Raw genomic sequence first — 21,020 nt, 5'->3', positions numbered from 1 at the left:
TATACAAATGGAACAGAGGACAATTCTCGTTTGTTGACTGCAACAAGAGTCCCAGTTAGTGACTTTAATCCACAGAAAAGTGACTCATGATATTTTAATGGGTTTCAGAGGGGTTAAGAAGCGGACTTACCGCTTCTGAAGAGCAGCGAATCAAAGAACCACGAGCCACTGAATCAAAGCATTGCTTCAATGATTCACGCTTCAAACTGGAGTCGCGCTGCAGAAACAGCTGATTACAGATGCTGTATTGAAAATAAGTGTAATGGTCCAAAATAAGCATAACAGTCCAAAATGCACTAGCTAGAACCCTGGGCATGTACTGTAACAACTTTACAGTACTTATTAACTTCAGGAAAAATTTACATATTATTAGGTACTTAAACTGGGGTTAAGGCATCTTTGAAAAATGTCTGTTGAGGTAGGGAGAGAGCGAAGATTATCAAAGACAAGAAAATCACAGAGCTGGAAATATAAAGACTTGAAACCCACAGATACTCCATCTGGAATCACCATGGTTACCGTTCCCCCAGAGTAAATCAACTGACACTCTGTGTGTGTGTGTCTGTGTGTGTGTGCATGCACGCGTGTGCCTTTACGTACATGTGCTCCTGTCAGCAGACTGATGGGGCGAGACAGAATTTAATCTCGGCAGATTAAGTGTGTCTGTGTTGACCATAAGATTCCCATAAATGACAGCACTGAATCGTAATCAAACAGGATTTATAGTATTAGCACACTAATGGCAATATGTGGAAAGCTCTGGCAGAAAGGGAACAATCGGAACACAACGCGAGCGAAATCAGTTTTGAAGAGAGTGAGCCAACCAAAGGGTGGACAAGAGAGTCTTAGGAGAATAAGAGGGAGACACAGAAACAGAAATGAGACGCACAGTGCATGATTTAATTCAAAGCGCTATAAATATCCCAAGGCCTGACAGTTTCAACATAGAGACCTACCAAATGTCTTTCGGGGGTCTTCCACTTGATGTGCCTGATGTTTAAACATGCACCAATTTATCTGTTTCTCCTTCTCTTTCTCACTGTTTCTCATCTTCTTGTGTATCTCTCACTCCTTCCTCTTGTCCCCCCCTTCCCGCCTCACATACACACACATACCGGTGAAGTTCCCATACCACCCAAGCTATATATGTACCAGGAGGGAATGAAAGTCACATTTCAAAAGCAGGACTTTCATCAGCTGTCAGGAAGAGGAATGATCACACAGACAGACTTGGCACCCAGTATGATGTCAAAACCCAGCCACTTATAGCTCACTCTGACACCCGGTACCAATCTCCTGCCACTCAAAACACATCTGTCACTTTCTGTGACATTGAAACACAAATTCGGCAAGAGATGTGGCAACAGGTCTATTACATACAGTAATGCTAGAGTCTAGCAAGACCAATAAGATGACCTTCTTGGTCAATGACAACAAATGGTGAACTATAACTGCTTCGCATTCAGTCTATGTTGCTACGGTTGTGCATATGGTATTTGCAATGCATTTATGTAGTTTTACCCGTATTCAGAAAGAAAACAATGTTGGAACAATCTCAAGTCACGTCTGAGGACCTGTTCTTGCCATGTCCACCACATGACATCTGCTTGGGACTCCGGCAAGGGCAGTCGCATCTCCTCCTCTCTCCTCTATCTCTGCTCCAACCTTCAAAGTCCCTACTTCACCAGGCTGTGAATTCTTCAAACTATATTGGATTAATCATGGAATTGATCAGCTGGTCTCTGAATGCTATTGACACCATCTCTACAAGAAGATCAGGGCCAGGTCTACCCTGCATGCCCGGATGGAACTTACCCTGCGGGCTATGTTCTCGCCGTTGGGGAGACATGGCATGTCGCATGCTTTGCGCCTTTCTCTGTGGAGGATATCGAGGATTTATTCATATTTGGATTCATAGTAGGAGGGCTGGTGCTTATTGGCTTATGTGCTGCCCTGACCTACCGGAAGATTGGCAAGATGGCTGCCGCCAAAACCATGACCCCTCGCTTGTCCATCATGATTAATGAGTTGGGCAAGGCGATGCATTCTCAGACTGCATTAACCCTTGAACTCAGACGCAAATTGGATAACATCTCGGAGCAAATGCGCGCCTTGCAGGAGAAGGTGAAGATTTCAGAGGCCGGGGAATTTTTCATAATTGGGATTTGGTTTGTTCATGTGAAGGTGGAAAAGTGTTTTTCACTGCTCAACCACAAACACGGCAGGCTTATCAGCCTCTCAAGGATAAATGCCCATTGTTTTTCCTCCAGAAGAATTTCTACGGCCTTGGAAAGATTGGCTGCCTCCTTATCTCTCATATTCCAGTACACAAGGACAGACAGACTCACACATGGACAAAGACTGAAAAATGCTTTCCCTTCTACCTCACCTCCTGTCCCCCATCACACACCCCATCTCGGCCATCGCTCAAGCCACCCCTTTCCCCTCCGGGGGCTGCGCGGTTTTAGCTGCAGCAGGTCCCCATTCCCCCAAGCTAGCGGCGGTGCGACTCCTGTTGCACACACTCACATTGCCTCAATTTGGAAAACGGACTGTTTCAAGTTTAGTGCACATAAACAATGTCAAATATATATGTGTTTTCTTAATTCTGATGTGTGCCATTATTACGGTAAACAAGTAATAATTGTGGATTAATTGCTGTTTGTCTGTGGAAATGTGAGTGTGGACGTAATTGCGTTGTTGTTGCACTTGTAATGATAATAACAATAAATCTCATCCATCCATCCATCCATGACAAAACCACTCCTGGTCCTGGTTGGCAACCACCCAGGCAGACAACTGATCTATCACCACCTCTCAGGGGTCACTGCTGTAAGGCAGTGCTCACCTCGAAAATAACATCCGGTACAGCTTTAATCACACCTGTTATTTGTCTGATTGACTCCACCAGGAGGCTTTTCTCCCTCCTGGCAGCCGCCTTGCTTTGCGTACACCTGATCCCGTCAGATGTCATAAGTGCAGCAGATTAGGTCATGATTAGCACTTGAGTGGGAGACCACTTAGCTGCATCAGGAAGGTCATCTGGAGTAAACGTGCCAAATCCCAATGTAGATCTGTACTGGATCCACTGCAGAAACCGTGAACAACAGGGGGCAGCTGAGACACAGACAACAACATCCTTCTTCCCTCTGAACTGCCTGCTTGTCTTGTTTGGTTGCTTATGGTTGTATTACTATTTAGATTATGTGCATAATGCTTTGACTTTTGCTAATGGTGTGTACTCGTGCATGAAAATGTGTAGTACAGTGGGTATTTTGGGGGTACAGGAAAAAATTATGTCAACGGGCCAAGTTTAATGCTGTATTTTACCCACAATGCAAAAACAATAGTAAAGCCCCGTTACACATAGACGGTAAGAGCTCCCGGAAGCGTCCCGGAAGAGTTTTGGCCGTCTTAAAGGATAAACACGCCGTTGTTACTGCCAGCACGAGGGGGCGTGGCTTAGTTCCGGCTTTACCGGGAATCGTCGAAAAAATTATTCAACATGTCGAATAATTCCGGGAGCGCTCCCGGAGAATTCGCGTGACGATGGAGACAATGCGAACAACAGCGTTTGATACTTTTTAATCGCCGTTTCATCCTGCCCCTTCCTGTAGTGCCGCAGTTTACACCACCGTAATTGGCGGCCGGCGTTGTATCCCTAACCAACGGCATGTAAAACGGTGATAGAGCCCACATCGGCGTCCTCAAAGGCGTTTTAAACCGGCGACAGAGGCAGACAAAACAGCGGTGCTAGCGGACAGTACGCCATTTCTAAATGCCCACCTCCCGGTTAACGGCGTCCCAAACTGCCGATAGCGGCGGTCAATATAAAAACGCTAGCGCGCTGCATGCAGGCCTCTCACTCATGGCCAGCTCCAGATATTTTTGCAGAGAAGCTCCAGTATGCCTCCTAAAAGAAAACTGGCAGCGGCAAGGACTTACCAAGAGGTCTGGTTCAGAAGTAGAGGGGAGAGGCCTGTGGGTGGAGGACGAGGCAACAAATTGAGGAGGGAAAGGAAGGAGAATAAAAGGCTGAGTATGATCTCCCTCCACCTGCAGTGACAGCTGCTTCAGCCTATTATACTCGGGGGCGGTGCCTATATGCAAAAGTTCCTGAGTAACGCAGGATTTGCCTGGATAAATCCAGCGGTACACAGGGCATTATCAACGGCAGCAGAACCCGCCGTTCTCGCGCGCGTCTAACCTGAGATTGTAAAGGATAGAACTGGATATTAACCCCCGTTGCCTGACGTGTGCCGAATGCTACGGCGTCAAAACGCCGCTTTATTTGGCAGATTTAACGCGTTTTATCCGCGTATTTGTGGCTAGTACGCGCTCAAAACGCTGATGAAATGCTTCCGCCCCTTTCCACCGCGGAAAACAGCCGCAACTACCGCGAACTTCGGTCTACGTACTACCCGCCGACAAACCGTCTATGTGTAACTGGGCTTAACACACAGTGACTTGGAGAAGTAACTTTAATCTGATTACTGAATTGGAAAGATTAATGCATTAGATTACTCCTTATTGAAAAAAGCAGTCAGATTAGAGTAGCACATTAACGAAAATCACTGGTCAAGGCACAGAACAACTGAATTAGCTGAAACAATAAATTTAAATTAAAAGACTCACATGATTCCAATAACTCAGAAATGAACTGAAAAAAAAATTCAAGAAGAATAAAAATGACATAAATAAATACGTAACAGTGGTCAACACTTTAGCGATGAACAAATTTCACAACAAAATACAATACATCCAGAAAAAAAAACTCACTAAAATAAAAAGGGGTTTTTATGAGTTTACTTGAGAAATACTATTACAATCAATCACATAGTTTAAACTTTGCAGTGCAGTGCTGTAGTTCAAATAATTCTCAAGTCCGACTTTCCCCCTTTGATATCAATGAAAGATGGGACAATCAGGCTGTCCACTCGTAAAAAAGGACAGAAACATTAAATGTCAAGGTTTGTGGATTTTTTTCCTTCCTTCTTATCTCTGAAAAAAGATTTCAGTCTACAATATGGTTTGATGCCACCTTCAACTATTCTGTTTGTTTCAATTCTTTGCTTTGTGAAATTTTGCATGAATATTTGATTTGCAGGGCTGCCCGACCACTTCTCATAGCAGACAAAAAAATGTTCACATGGAACAAGGAATTTTTTTATCTGCATGCAATGCCGATGCATGTGACAAAAGCAGGAAGCAGCACAACAAGTCTCCCAAATGTGTTTTTCCGCATCTCCGCGCTTCATAGAAGTGACAGAAAACTATTTTTCTGACAGCGCACAGTGTGAATAGTGACAGGAGTCAGTGCATATTTTGAACATGTCCAGATAGCTCTGTGACTGATTTGAACCCTGCTTCACTTGTAGAAGCCCATTTTCAATGACTGTTGAGCAAAATATGCATTAAGTTTTAAAAATGTTCAAATATCACAGAATGTAGTTAATATGTTTCTTGTTAATGATTTATTTCAACCACCCTACACACAATTTACAAAACGACCAATCCCTAATGATAACCTAAAATATATAAAATTTCAATAGGAACAGTTATTTGTTTGTTCCATACAGACATATAAACAATCACACAAAGACATCAAACAATCACACAATCCTGACCTTTCTCATCGGCAGCCGGGTTACGACCCAGGAACTAGGAACTAACTTTAAAGAAGTAAGAGCCAGAGAAGTATTTGCTTCCATTACAAAAAAACAAACAAACAAAAAAAAACCCTTTATTTCCCTCTTAAAAAAAAAGACCAAGTGGTTAGTGCACTTGCTTCCAGACTGGATGGTTCCTGGTTCCAGGCCACTCCTGCCTGTTCTCCATGTAATGTGGAGTTGCATCAGAAAGGCCATCTAGTGCAAAAAAAAAAAAAAAAGTGCCAAATCAACATGCGGATACATCTCAGATCTGTTGTGGTGACCCTGAGTGAAAAAAGGGAGAAGCTGATGGGACTTCCTTTTAAAAGAAATAAGACAGGCCTGTCGATGGAACAAACAGCAGAATGCTACAGAATAAAGGAGGGACACAGCGGTTGTCCATCTCTGTCACAGGACAGCCTACTTGATTTGCCAACAATAGGCCTTGCCATTACTCACTAAAGCCCAGCAGTAACACTTCTACACAACCTCCTCCCTTGTTCCATCTCTACTTGTACCAATCCATCTCTCCAAGCTGTATGTATGCAGAACTGCTAAGTACTTGCAGAGGTGTGGGAATAAAGTTGGCCCACATGCTCAGATATACAACAGAGTTGGAGTCAGATGATCAAAAATGTGGGAACAGCAGTAAAAGCACAAGATCACAGTGTGAAGAAATCGTGTATGTTGAATGATCTGGACAAAGTCTTTCTGAAGATATGAACAACCAACTACAATTATTGAGACTGTGACAATTTTTATCATTTTGCTTCTGGGCGCCACCACAAAAGAGGTGAAATTAAACAATCAAAATGTGCTTGTAGTGTTGATTTTTCAGCTTTAATTCAAGCTGCTTCAAGATATTGTATTATGTAAGAAACTACAGCCATTGTTATACATGCTCCTATTTTTCAAGGACATACTTAATGGGACAAACTACATATAGTGATTACTGCTAAAACAAATCATCCATTTTTTCAGCCAATGTTATTTGGAATGAATGAACATGAATTTTCACATCAATGAAAATGTCTTGGACTTCATTTACAACAATCAGGAAGAAAGACAAACAATATGGTACTCTATGGTAAATCTGTCTGGTATATAGGCAGTTTCCCAAAACTGAATGTTAGTGTAAGAGGGAGACTCATGAAATCAAAGCAGTTGTTGGTGGGGGATGACTTAGTTGTGAGTTTAGGTGAACAGAGCATGTTAAAAGCAGACAGCCTCTGTTCACCCAAGGCTTGACACACGTTGAGGCAGAGGCATTGAAATATTAAGTGTCATAAATTTAGTTATTACTACTGTTACCCTGATAATACAGACATCCTCATCTTTTTGAAAAATAATTTGTAGTGATAAACTCAAGGGTGATTTATTTTCTTCCTTTCTTTTAAGTACACTTTATGATTTTTTTTTTGTTGTTTAGTATAAAAATTAGGTTCTTTGTCTCCTCTGTTTGTGCTTAACCGAAAAAGAACTGTGATCCAATCCAAACAATGTGACGTGTATTACAATACAATATATTAGAGACCCCATTTACCCTGCCTCCTCCCCTCTCCCCACAAAGTACCAATTGATTATCCCTGCACTGAAAGGTACTGTACATCTGCATGCCTTTGCACAGCCCCATTCCACGATCTTTTATTTATTTGACAGTGAACATAGTTTTGCCCATTTGTCTATTTGTCTCCTTTACTTCTTACATACACATTTTTTCCTTTTCTTTTTATTGATGTTTATGCACCAATGACATCAGATCAAATTCATTGTATGTGAGAACAATTTCATGCCTCCTTAAATAAGAGAGAACAAGAAGAAGAGGAAGAGGAAGCGGAAGAGGTAGAATACTACTGCAGTTCTCATGCCGAACAAGATGAAACCAGGCTCAAAAGGAGGCTGGTAATAAGGTTTAGTCCACCAACATGGTGCAGCTGATAAGCACAAACGCCAATAATCCAAACAAATATTAGCTCAGGTTTTGGAAGTGTGTTTTCATGCACAATGCATGAAAACACAGTCATGTTTGTGCACACTTCCTGGAACATTTTGTTAATAGCATTTGTAAATAAAAAGGGTAAACACACAAAGAAACAAGAAAAGATCACCGAGACACATTTTGTACATGTACATACACAGTTTATAGACTAAACCCTAATGAGATGTATTTGTGACACACTTTTGACATCTATATTTGGAACATTGGTATTAGTTATGGAGCAATGGACCTAATTATCTTTTGTTTAAATTGACCAGGCAGCTTTGAACACTAAGCCCCTACAAACAGACTGCAGCTCCATAACTGTGCATTTCTCATGTCCCTTTATCTTGTGGATTTTATTTCACTTCTGACTTCAATCACTCTACATCTTTGTCATTTTTCTTCATTTCACAACAAGTCATCTGTTGATAGTGACATCAGGCCTCATCATAGCATCAGTACTCTATATTTAGGCCAAAACTGTAATACACTGTTGACAGCACATCATAACACAAGAGCCTTTACTGTGCACTCAAGTATTATGCACAACTGCCTGCAGATAAACAAACTGGAAAACAAACACGGGTATGCACAGAAAGGGGGAAAAAGGAGCAAAAACACAATTTGTTAGACTTAATTACTTTCTTCCATAACTGTTATCACAAGGCAAATTAAATTTGTTGGCATTTAGCTACAGAGTTGGTATTGAAGCCTTTGTGGTCAACACCCTCTGGAACAACGTCTTGATAGCAATCTTCTCCACCTGGGTGTACAGATGGTGCAAACCTGATAATTCCATCATAGATCCCCAGAAGAAAAAATTAATACTCCACAGAGTTGTCATCAATAGAATTGCACCATAAGGGTCAATACTTTACAGGAACAAAGAGCAGAAGCCTGGATGCAAACACACACATGCTGCACTGTAGTGTTAAAAAAAGTTTGTCAAAAATACTATTTTAACTATTTTAAATAAATCAGATCAAATAAAATGAAATATTTATAATAAAGAAAATATTTCTAACAAAAATCAAGACTTGCTGAAATCTTGACAAACAAGCATTTGTCCACTTTAATGAAAAAATTACCTTAATGGAACAAAGCTTGTGCAATCTTATATATAAAATAGATTTTCAGTTAGTGTTAATGCGCATGCTTTCCCATGCAGTACAGCACACCAAACAGAAAAGGCGAGGGGCCTCATGTACAAACGTGACATAAGTTCGTCTTCATGTTAACATCCAGATGTGTCAAAAGTGAAATGACAGTGGAAATGTGCACTGCTCCATACCAGATTCATGGCCGGCATACGCACACTTCGTCAGCTATTGTTCCTTTGGCGACACTTAGAGGTGCAGCTGGGAAATTGTTAATAATGTGAAAACAGGAAGTCATCAGGTGATGTGCATGTATATAGTTTATTTGTTTCATTGTCCCGAATGAAAGCCAGTGTGGGCACATTTGGTCATGTGTGCATTCAAATATGTTTTTTATTTATTTATAATTATTTTTATTTGTTTTGTGATTTGTCACAAATTGTTTTTGGGGGTGTTTGTGAGGAAAATGATAATTTCTCTACATTGATTACAGACCCTGCAGTGGGTCTGTAATCAACTTTTCTGCAGCGTGGCTTTGCTTTGAACCTTGAACCAATCAAAGCAGTGATTCACAGATAGAAGCAGTGCTTCGAATTGCTGCTTCATTGATTCATTGTTTTATTTCGCTTCATCTTAATTTTTCCCTGCTAAAAAGTCACTAACTGGGACTTCTGTCTTGTTGTGAGAAAAAAATGAGAATCATCCTCCGCTCTGTTCACACAGCTCCAAACACGGCGCGACTCTGTTGAGTCAAGTTAGAACGATAGAGTCCAGTCGGAATTAATAAATTCAAAGCTAAACACGTTTAAATCAAATGACACCTCTTTCTGAATCTTGTAACACAAACAAATTGCAATCGATCAAATCGTTTTTTTTTCCTCCCAAAATGAGACATCCTGCGCTGACGTGCAGCAGCAGGCTGAGCTCAGCTCAGAGGTACGGAGTGACTTTCGTGCCAAAATGTCTGAAAGGAAATGCTTTTGACAAAAACTACAGATTTTGTTTATTTTTATTTATGTCCAGAGATCAAGGATACAGTGACCAATTTCATATTTATTTACTTTAAGACTGTTGTGTGGGCCGCTGAAGAGGAGGTACTGCTGGCCCACCACCAGAGGGCGCCCTGCCTGAAGTGCGGGCTTCAGGCACGAGAGGGCGCTGGAGCAACCGGGAGTGACAGCTGTCACTCATCAACAAGCACCAGCTGTCACTCATCATCACCATCACCTTAAAAGCCGGGCAGCAACTCCACCTCCCTGCCGAGATATCATCTACTACTTAGGTAATATTCTCTGCTGTATCCAAACTGTGACTTACGTCTGATCTGTTTTGCAGCGGTTTTTCCTGTGGTGCACTCTGCTGGGTTGGCGTGCATTGAGAGAAGCGACGTCTTCGCCTCTCACTCCATCCAGATAAGTGGTAACAGGAGCTGCTAGTGTGTTCCTACTTCAGGAGGTGGAGGTGCTCCCTCCCGGAGGAACTGTATCTGTGTGTGAGGATTTACTGGGTGTGTATCCACACACCCACCATTAACTGTCTCTGCCTCCTGCCAGCAGTACCAGGTCTGACAGCTGGAGACGGTGGCCACCTGGAGATTCAGGACTCGTCGGCTCCGGTGTTCTTCAGATCCGTTGGCAGTGGAAGCCGTGTGGGACCCGGCTCTTCTCTGGACGGATGTCTTCTATCCTCGAGCCTGCCCACACGTCACTTTTCGTATAATTGACTATCATTCTCAAACTGCATTTGTCTGTATTCCGTTGTGCACAATTTGCAACATTAAATTGTTATATTTTGTCTTATCCATTGTCCGTTCAATTACGCCCTCTGTTGTGGGTCCGTGTCACTGCACTTTGCCAACAGGATATCTCGGCCAACGTCATGGATCCCGAGGGGCGTCAACCATCGAGTGAACCACCAATGGAAAAGCAGGGTGCACAGTTGCCAGCAGGAGGCGTATTAGGTGAGCTGCAGCAAATCTTAACCGCCTTCACTGCTCGGTTGGACTTGGTGACCGAGCAGAATGTTATTCTCAATTGGAGGATGGAGGCTCTCACCGCCCAGGTGGAAGCGCGCACGCAAGGCGCTGCTGCAGCACCTCCTCCTGCTGTTCAGGCGCCGAATACAGATATTCCACTGGTCGTTCAACGAACCCCCCCACCGTCCCCTGAAGCATACATAAGCCCTCCAGAGCCGTACGGAGGTTGTGTAGAGACGTGCACAGACTTCTTGATGTAGTGTTCGCTCGTCTTTGCACAGTGTCCCGTTATGTACGCGTTAGACTCCAGCCGGGTGGCTTATGTTATTAATCTGCTTCGAGGTGAGGCATGCGCCTGGGCTACGGCGCTCTGGGAGCAGAATGCACGGCTCCTAACGATATATACTGAGTTTGTGAAGGAGTTCAGACTGGTGTTCGATCACCCACATAGAGGCGAGACCGCTTCGAGTGTGCTGCTGTCTATGAGACAGGGGCGTCGGAGTGCAGGCGAGTATGCAGTCGCCTTCCACATCGCGGCAGCGAGGGCCGGCTGGCATACTGTTGCACTCCGCGCCGCCTCTATAAACGGACTGTCTCTGGTCCTTAAGGAGCACCTGGTGGCTAAGGACGAGCCGCGGGATTTAGACGGGCTTATCAACCTGGTAGTACGGTTAGACAACCGATTAGCAGAACGTCGACGGGAGCGGGGCGAAGGGCGTGGTCAGGCACGAGCCGTCCCTCTTCCTTCCGGGTCCGAAAGGGAGCCGTCTTCCCCACGCTCCACAGCCAGAGGGCTCCGTGTGGCAACAGCTCCCCCTGCTGACGTTGTTAAGGAAACAAGCAGGGCCAAAATCAGATCAGATGACAGATTGAGGATGCTGGCCCGCGGGGAGTGTTTTCTCTGCAGCTCAAAAGAGCATATACAGAAAAACTGCCCCAAACGGCCAAAACGACAACACTCGCCCTTAGAGACTGGGCTATGGGTGGGTCATAACACGCACAAGGGGTGCGCACGTAAATCTGCACGACTCCCAGTTACGATCCTGAGTGGGGATCTAACCCTTCATGCCCCAGCACTGGTGGACAAGGGGTCGGAAGGGAATCTGCTGGACAGCAGATGGGCAAAGGAAGTAGGGCTCCCTCTAGTGGCCCTACCTTCACCATTGAAGGTACGGGCACTAGATGGCACCCTTATCCCATTAATCACACACCAGACACAGCCTGTAACATTGGTTGTGTCTGGGAATCACAGGGAGGAGATTGTGTTTTATGTAACACCTTCTACCTCCCGAGTGATTTTGGGATTTCCATGGATGGTAAAGCACAATCCCCGGATAGATTGGCCGTCTGGGGGTGTGACGCAGTGGAGCAAAACCTGCCACCGGGAATGTTTAAGATCCTCGGTCCCACCCGGTGTGACAGCTAATGAGGAGGTTAAAGTTCCCCCAATCTGACGTCGGTGCCGGAGGAGTACCACGATCTTGCTGACGTCTTCAGCAAAGATCTGGCACTCAGTCTCCCCCTGCACCGGCCATAAGATTGCACCATTGATTTTATCCCGGGCGTTGAGTACCCGTCCAGCAGGCTGTACAACCTCTTACGTCCAGAGCGCGAATCAATGGAGACCTACATCCGGGACTCTTTAGCTGCCGGGTTGATCCGGAACTCCACCTCCCCGATGGGTGCAGCTTTCTTTTTTGTGGGCAAGAAAGACGGCGGACTCCGTCCATGCATCGATTACAGAGGGCTGAACGAAATTACGGTTCGCAACCGATACCCGTTACATCTGTTTGATTCGGTGTTCACGCCCCTGCATGGAGCCCAAATATTCACTAAATTGGATCTTAGGAATGCTTACGACCTGGTTCAGATCCGGAAGGGAGACGAGTGGAAGACGGCATTTAACACCCCCTTAGGTCACTTTGAGTACCTGGTCATGCCGTTCGGCCTCACCAATGCGCCCGCGACGTTCCAAGCCTTGGTTAATGACGTCTTGCGGGACTTCCCGCATCGGTTCGTCTTCGTATATCTGGACGATATACTCGTCTTTTCCCCGGATCCTGAGACCCATGTCCAGCATGTACGTCAGGTCCTGCAGCGGTTGTTGGAAAAACGGCTGTTTGTGAAGGGCGAGAAGTGCGAGTTCCACCGCACTTCTTTGTCCTTCCTGGGGTTCATAATCTCCTCCAACTCCGTCGCCCCTGATCCGGCCAAGGTTGCGGCGGTGAGAGACTGGCCCCAACCAACAAGCCGTAGAAAGCTGCAACAGTTCCTCGGCTTTGCAAACTTCTACAGGAGGTTTATTAAGGATTACAGTCAGGTGGTTAGTCTCTTGACAGCCCTGACCTCCTCCAAAGTCCCCTTCACCTGGTCGGATCGGTGCGAAGCCGCGTTTAGGGAGTTGAAACGCCGGTTCTCGACTGCGCTAGTCCTGGTGCAGCCCGATCCTAACTGCCAGTTTGTTGTTGAAGTGGATGCCTCTGACTCAGGGATAGGAGCCGTGCTGTCCCAGAGCAGGGAGTCCGATAAGGTCCTCCACCCCTGTGCCTATTTTTCCTGCAGGTTGACCCCCGCTGAGCGAAACTATGACGTGGGCAATCGAGAACTCCTTGCGGTGAAAGAGGCTCTTGAGGAGTGGAGACACCTGTTGGAGGGAGCTGCGGTTCCATTCACGGTTTTCACGGACCATCGGAACCTGGAGTACATCTGGACCGCCAAGCGTCTGAATCCCAGGCAAGCCCGCTGGTCACTGTTCTTCGGGCGTTTTGACTTCCAAATCACCTACCGCCCCGGGACCAAGAACCAAAGATCTGACGCCTTGTCCCGGGTTCACGAAGAGGAAGTCAAAGCCGAGCTGTCAGATCCCACGGAAACCATCATCCCCGAGTCCACTGTCGTGGCCACCCTCACCTGGGATGTGGAGAAGACCGTCCGGGAGGCCCTGGCACGGAACCCGGACCCGGGAACTGGCACGAAGGACAAGTTATACGTTCCACCAGAAGCCAGAGCTGCAGTCTTGGACTTCTGTCACGGTTCCAAGCTCTCCTGTCACCCAGGGGTGCGAAGGACCGTGGCAGTGGTCCGGCAGCGCTTCTGGTGGGCGTCTATGGAAGCCGACATCCGGGAGTACGTCCAGGCCTGCACCACCTGCGCCAGGGGAAAAGCTGACCACCAACGGGCACAGGGACTCCTCTAGCCATTACCTGTGCCTCACCGCCCCTGGTCCCACATCGGCCTGGACTTCATCACGGGCCTCCCGCCGTCCCAGGGCATGACCACCATCTTCACGATAGTGGACCGGTTCTCCAAGGCGGCTCCCTTCGTGGCCCTCCCGAAGCTCCCGACGGCCCAGGAGACAGCAGACCTCCTGGTCCACCATGTCGTATGTCTGCATGGGATTCCATCTGACGTTGTCACCGACCATGGTCCCCAGTTCTCCTCGCAAGTCTGGAGGAGTTTCTGTAAGGAACTCGGGCCACCGTAAGCCTCTCGTCCGGGTAACATCCCCAGACGAACGGACAGGCAGAGTGGACCAACCAGGATTTGGAGCAGGCTCTCCGCTGCGTGACCTCCGTGCACCCGACGGCCTGGAGCAACCATCTGGCCTGGATCGAGTACGCTCACAATAGCCAAGTTTCATCTGCCACCGGCCTCTCCCCATTTGAGGTATGTTTGGGGTACCAGCCCCCATTGTTTCCAATCGTGGAGGGAGAGGTCGGGGTGCCCTCGGTCCAGGCCCACCTCAGGAGGTGCCGTCGGGTGTGCTACAGTATCAGCTGGGCCAACTCGCTTTCTGTGCCTCCTAATGGAGGCACTCAGGAAAACTGGGATCTAAAGTAAGTCAGTGGAGCATGGAAGACACACACACACACACACACACACACACACACACACACACACACACACACACACACACACACACACACACACACACACACACACACACACACACGTTGCACTATCTTTGAGATGAGCAACTTTCTGGGTCAAAGTAAGGCAGCAAATTTTCCAAGACAGGATAAGGTTTGTAAGACAGAACCTTGTTATGACTGAACAATATTCTATTCGGCACAGTGAGCACAGAGGACATCCCACTGTACATCAGACATCAATGTAAACTCTTTTAAAATGATATGAAAGAGTATATGTGCTGAAGTGCATGATACTGTGTGGAAGATTTCCGGAAATACTGAATTATTTTACGCCACAGAGAATACCACCTGCCTCTTTTTTTTCTTCAGCTAAAAAAAAAAATCATTTTGAAAATGTGTGGATAAGGTTGACAATGCCAGTTATGCTGGCACATTTTACTGTATATTTGATTCTTTCCCAGCGTAAATTCACTTAGTCATCTCACAACGGATATAATAGTGTTGAAACAAAGAGAACAATGTTTGGCAAAAAGCTGTGACTTTGTCATTCCCTGCAGCATAGCTTTCACAAAGGGAAATTGAGGAGTGATGATATACAATTCTTGCCTTGGAGTCAGAGGTTGTAGATGGATGCTGAGGTGGAAATGAAGGATATTAAAACGTAAGTCAGCAGTATATGAGTACAGGGGTATATGTAGCACACTGTGAAATATTGAGATGTATAACTGAAGCTGGCCACTCCCTACAAGCTGATACATTGTATTCATGCAGTACCGTATCAGCTGAAGGCAGAAATGAATTCCTGCCTGTATCCACGCAGTGAAGCGTGAGCACGAGATGCACAGGTTTTCCCATCTGTGGCCGAAGCAGTACTACGCTGTCGGAGCGAAATCAAAACAATTCTACTGTGCGTAGGAAAAATACAATTATTTCCCATATTTTATAACTTCAAGAGTACATGATATGCGTCTGTGCTGCGTCAAATTGCTAAGTGCACACAGTGATTTGAGATAGAAAATTACACCCTGTGTGAAAGACGTTATTATTGGCCATTTATGTGGATAACAAAAAACACTCGCGCTCGTAAATGCAGTTGTGTGAAAGTTGTGTTTCTGTGCGATCACGGCAAAATGCACATTCATAACATGTCATTGTGTAGTGTGTGTCCAGCGTACAAGCAGGAAGCATGAAAGCATTTACAATCTTACAGATATTTTATGGAAATATTGTTTTTAATAAATGTAATGATGAATGGATGATCATGTGACTGGCCAGCGTAACAAGTTCATTGGTTGTAAGCAATGAACAAAACTACAAAAAAATACATGTTTATTAGTTTACTTGATATGCAACCTTTTCAACAGTTAGGTAAACTCATGTTTCACTATATGTTCTTGAAACATCTTTTGGCACAACTGGAGTTACTGCCAAACGAAACTTTTGTGGCCTGAACACACCATGACTGTAACTGATTGTAAGATGATTGATGACTGTAAGATGACCCAACCCACTGTCCATTAACTGAAGAGTTAGTGGTTTGATTCACCATTGTGTGTAAAATGTCCTTGAGCAAGAGAAAGACGATGACTTCTAAGGTGTTACATGGATGACTGTGAGGCAACATCACACAGTGCATGGAAGAACTCCTTTCAAAAACATTCTTTTGCTTGATCTGGCACAATATAAAAGTAGAAATCAGTTAAAAATTAGAATAAAATTAACTAAGAATGACAATATTAACTAACAAGTAACATTTACTGATTAAAAATAAAACAGCATACCCAGTTAAATGTACTCAGGACATTAGCCTTGGAAAGTAACTTTTTTCTAGTGTATTTATTTGGGATTATCATCAAACTATATTCAGCAAAGCAAAAGAAATATTGTGCACAATCAGAGTATTTAATAAAATATCCAAAGTCATCAAACAACAACAAACACTTTAGTGCAGTGAAATTAATAAAAATTAAAAAAAAAAAAAAAAAAAATTACAAAAAAAAAAAAGGCTGAATATTTCCAGTTTCTTCTCCACAATGGTGCAGACAAGGGAGCTGTCTGAGAGAATCATACATTATTTTATTTAAAAAGACAAAACAAACAAACAAAAAACATGCTACAAGGTAATGAGAAAAAATCTGGACTTCCCTGTTTCAGCAGTTCATAATGTTATTAAGAAAGAAGTTTGACAACCATTTAATGTGAAGATGATTCCAGGATGCAGCACTAATAAAAATAAACTTAGTTGGCGAAGTCTGCAAAGGACAGTGTATGCTGGGGAGAAAACACCATAAGCTTCAGGCTGACCTGAAGCAATCTGAAGTGATGGTTTCAGCCTGAACCATAAACTGCATACTAAAAACAAATCCTACTCCATGGCCTTCACCCATGGAAGACATCACTATCAAACAAAAGGTGCAAAAGCAACATTAATGTTTGCAAGAACTTTCACTGATAAGCCAAAATCTATGCAGTAATGTTCTGTGGACAAATTAAACCAAAGTAGAGCATCTTCAGAATGCAGCAACAAAACGAAGCCCATAAGGAAAAGAAAAGCATTCTGAGAGAAAACCATATTGGAGGTTCTATTACACTTGGGGGGGGGCTGCTTTGCTACCTCTGCTACTGGAAGCATTGAGTATATGAATCAGGCATGTTGGAGTAAAATGTGTTGCTGAGTGTCGGAACATTAGGTTTGAGGTGAAGGTCTGCAGGATAACAACACAAAGCACATGCCCAACAGCACAAAAGAATGGCTGAAAAGGAAATGATGGACTATTTTAAATAGGCCAGCAATGAGACCTGGCCTAAAACCCTCTGAAAACCTTTGAAGATAGCTGGCATGTGCCATTACTAAAATGACTCCTGCAAACATAAAGAGCCTGAAGGCAGAGTAATGCAAAACTGGCAGAAAGTACTAGAAGACAGGTGCAAGAAGCTGATAGATGGGTCAGCCAAGGACAAAGTGATTTGATTTTGATAAGTGCTTCACCACGGATGCCTTAGCATGAAGTGGATGAGAGTCTACGACTCCCCTTGGACAGACTGCTCGTCGACTGCAGATCTGTTCCCTAGCCAAAGCTGCCACCCATTTACAGATGGGTAGACTGTGAAGAAGTAGATCAAGTGTCCAAGGATACAGATAGGTAGCCTGAAGCAAACACCTGGCACACTTGTCGATAGATTGGTAGTCTAACCTCTGCCACCCAGATCCACCTGCGCTGTGAAGGTTATTGGCCAAGGTCAAAATTTTGGCTTAAATTTTATATAAACAATAGTTAGACTGCACATTTCAAGGAATTAAAACTCCACCAGTCATTAAACACACTTATGGTAAGTATTAAACACTAATATGAGATCATGTATCACCTTTCTATTGGTTACATGACCTTTGACCTTAGGTAACCACAATACTTCAAATGCAAGATTAGAACAGTTGGACTCAAAAAGTGTTTAAGCCAATATAAATTAAACATGGTTCAATTTTGGGTAGAAATGTTCAAACAGAAGGGCCACGTGGAATAATCACTAAAACAACAAGAGTGTTCTGAGAGAACAATATCCTCCATTGACAAATGCTGCTTTGGTATAAGTGCTTGTTACATTCTGCCAGCATTTCAAGGACTTTTGTCCTAAATATGTGAGGAGTTGATTTTAGGATGTAGAAACAAACTCATGAAACTGGCAGTGTCTAGGTTTGTTAATCAAGATCCATAATGGTGGTAATATGAGCCCAGCTTGAATTATATTAAAATATGGGTATTACCAGCTTGTACTAAGTTTCCTCTAATTCCTACTAAAAATGTGAGCAGAGTTGATTTCAGAATGCAGCCACCAACTTATGGACCTGACAGTGTCTGGGTTTGTTAATCAAGGGCCATAACACTGCCAAAATGTGTCAATCTTGTACAATATTACAATATGTATATGATCAACCTTTTACAAGGATATGTACCAAGTAACATGAAATTCCATCTCAAAGTGTGATAGGAGTTGATTTCAGAATGCAAGCACCCAAGCATGAAACTGATGGAGTCCAGATTTATTAATCAAGGGCTGTAACTCTGGCAAAATGGGCCCAACTCCAATGATATTATAATATGCACAATACCAACCTATAACAAGGACAACTATAACAAGTTAATGGAATACTCAGCTCAATAGAGTCAGAGCTCTATTGAGCTGAGTATTCCATTAACTTTAACTAGTAATGACTTCATGACTTTGTTTGCTAACAAAATTTTAACTATTAGAGAAAAAATTACTCATAACCATCCCAAAGACGTATCGTTATCTTTGGCTGCTTTCAGTGATGCCAGTATTTGGTTAGACTCTTTCTCTCCGATTGTTCTGTCTGAGTTATTTTCATTAGTTACTTCATCCAAACCATCAACATGTCTATTAGACCCCATTCCTACCAGGCAGCTCAAGGAAGCCCTACCATTATTTAATGCTTCGATCTTAAATATGATCAATCTATCTTTGTTAGTTGGCTATGTACCACAGGCTTTTAAGGTGGCAGTAATTAAACCATTACTTAAAAGCCCATCACTTGACCCAGCTATCTTAGCTAATTATAGGCCAATCTCCAACCTTCCTTTTCTCTCAAAAATTCTTGAAAGGGTAGTTGTAAAACAGCTAACTGATCATCTGCAGAGGAATGGTCTATTTGAAGAGTTTCAGTCAGGTTTTAGAATTCATCATAGTACAGAAACAGCATTAGTGAAGGTTACAAATGATCTTCTTATGGCCTCGGACAGTGGACTCATCTCTGTGCTTGTTCCGTTAGACCTCAGTGCTGCTTTTGATACTGTTGACCATAAAATTTATTACAGAGATTAGAGCATGCCATAGGTATTAAAGGCACTGCGCTGCGGTGGTTTGAATCAATTTGTCTAATAGATTACAATTTGTTCATGTAAATGGGGAATCTTCTTCACAGACTAAAGTTAATTATGGAGTTCCACAAGGTTCTGTGCTAGGACCAATTTTATTCACTTTACAAATGCTTCCCTTAGGCAGTATTATTAGACAGCATTGCTTAAATTTTCATTGTTACGCAGATGATACTCAGCTTTATCTATCCATGAAGCCAGAGGACACACACCAATTAGCTAAACTGCAGGATTGTCTTACAGACATAAAGACATGGATGACCTCTAATTTCCTGCTTTTAAACTCAGATAAAACTGAAGTTATTGTACTTGGTCCCACAAATCTTAGAAACATGGTGTCTAACCAGATCCTTACTCTGGATGGCATTACCCTGACCTCTAGTAATACTGTGAGAAATCTTGGAGTCATTTTTGATCAGGATATGTCATTCAAAGCGCATATTAAACACATATGTAGGACTGCTTTTTTGCATTTATGCAATATCTCTAAAATTAGAAAGGTCTTGTCTCAGAGTGATGCTGAAAAACTAATTCATGCATTTATTTCCTCTAGGCTGGACTATTGTAATTCATTATTATCAGTTGTCCTAAAAGTTCCCTAAAAAGCCTTCAGTTAATTCAAAATGCTGCAGCTAGGTACTACAGGGACTAGAAGGAGAGAGCACATCTCACCCATATTGGCCTCTCTTCATTGGCTTCCTGTTAATTCTAGAATAGAATTTAAAATTCTTCTTCTTACTTATAAGGTTTTGAATAATCAGGTCCCATCTTATCTTAGGGACCTCGTAGTACCATATCACCCCAATAGAGCGCTTCGCTCCTCAGACTGCAGGCTTACTTGTAGTTCCTAGGGTTTGTAAGAGTAGAATGGGAGGCAGAGCCTTCAGCTTTCAGGCTCCTCTCCTGTGGAACCAGCTCCCAATTCAGATCAGGGAGACAGACACCCTCTCTACTTTTAAGATTAGGCTTAAAACTTTCCTTTTTGCTAAAGCTTATAGTTAGGGCTGGATCAGGTGACCCTGAACCATCCCTAGTTATGCTGCTATAGACGTAGACTGCTGGGGGGTTCCCCATGATGCACTGTTTCTTCTCTTTTTGCTCTGTATGCACCACTCTGCATTTAATCATTAGTGATCGATCTCTGCTCCCCTCCACAGCATGTCTTTTTCCTGGTTCTCTCCCTCAGCCCCAACCAGTCCCAGCAGAAGACTGCCCCTCCCTGAGCCTGGTTCTGCTGGAGGTTTCTTCCTGTTAAAAGGGAGTTTTTCCTTCCCACTGTAGCCAAGTGCTTGCTCACAGGGGGCCGTTTTGACGTTGGGGGTTTTACATAATTATTGTATGGCCTTGCCTTACAATATAAAGTGCCTTGGGGCAACTGTTTGTTGTGATTTGGCGCTATATAAAAAAAAAATTGATTGATTGATTGATTGACTTGTACCAAGTTTCATGAAATTCCACCTAAAAGTGTGAGAGGAGTTGATTTCAGAACACTTCTACCCTTTTTGGAATGTACAGACAGACAGATGGACGGATGACCACTGCCACGACATAA

At 43.8% G+C, this 21,020-nt stretch overlaps 1 protein-coding gene across 2 annotated transcripts in view; it reads right to left on the bottom strand.

Annotated features, from left to right (window-relative positions):
- Nucleotides 1-21,020, bottom strand: part of kcnd3 (potassium voltage-gated channel, Shal-related subfamily, member 3) — a 486,339-nt gene that overhangs the window by 307,013 nt on the left and 158,306 nt on the right. The gene's annotated exons all lie outside the window — the stretch shown is intronic.

Source organism: Thalassophryne amazonica, chromosome 6 (genome assembly GCF_902500255.1).
Source record: "Thalassophryne amazonica chromosome 6, fThaAma1.1, whole genome shotgun sequence".
Lineage (NCBI taxonomy): Eukaryota > Metazoa > Chordata > Actinopteri > Batrachoidiformes > Batrachoididae > Thalassophryne > Thalassophryne amazonica.
Note: the sequence above shows the minus strand (reverse complement) of the source record. Positions and strands in the feature narration are given on the sequence as shown.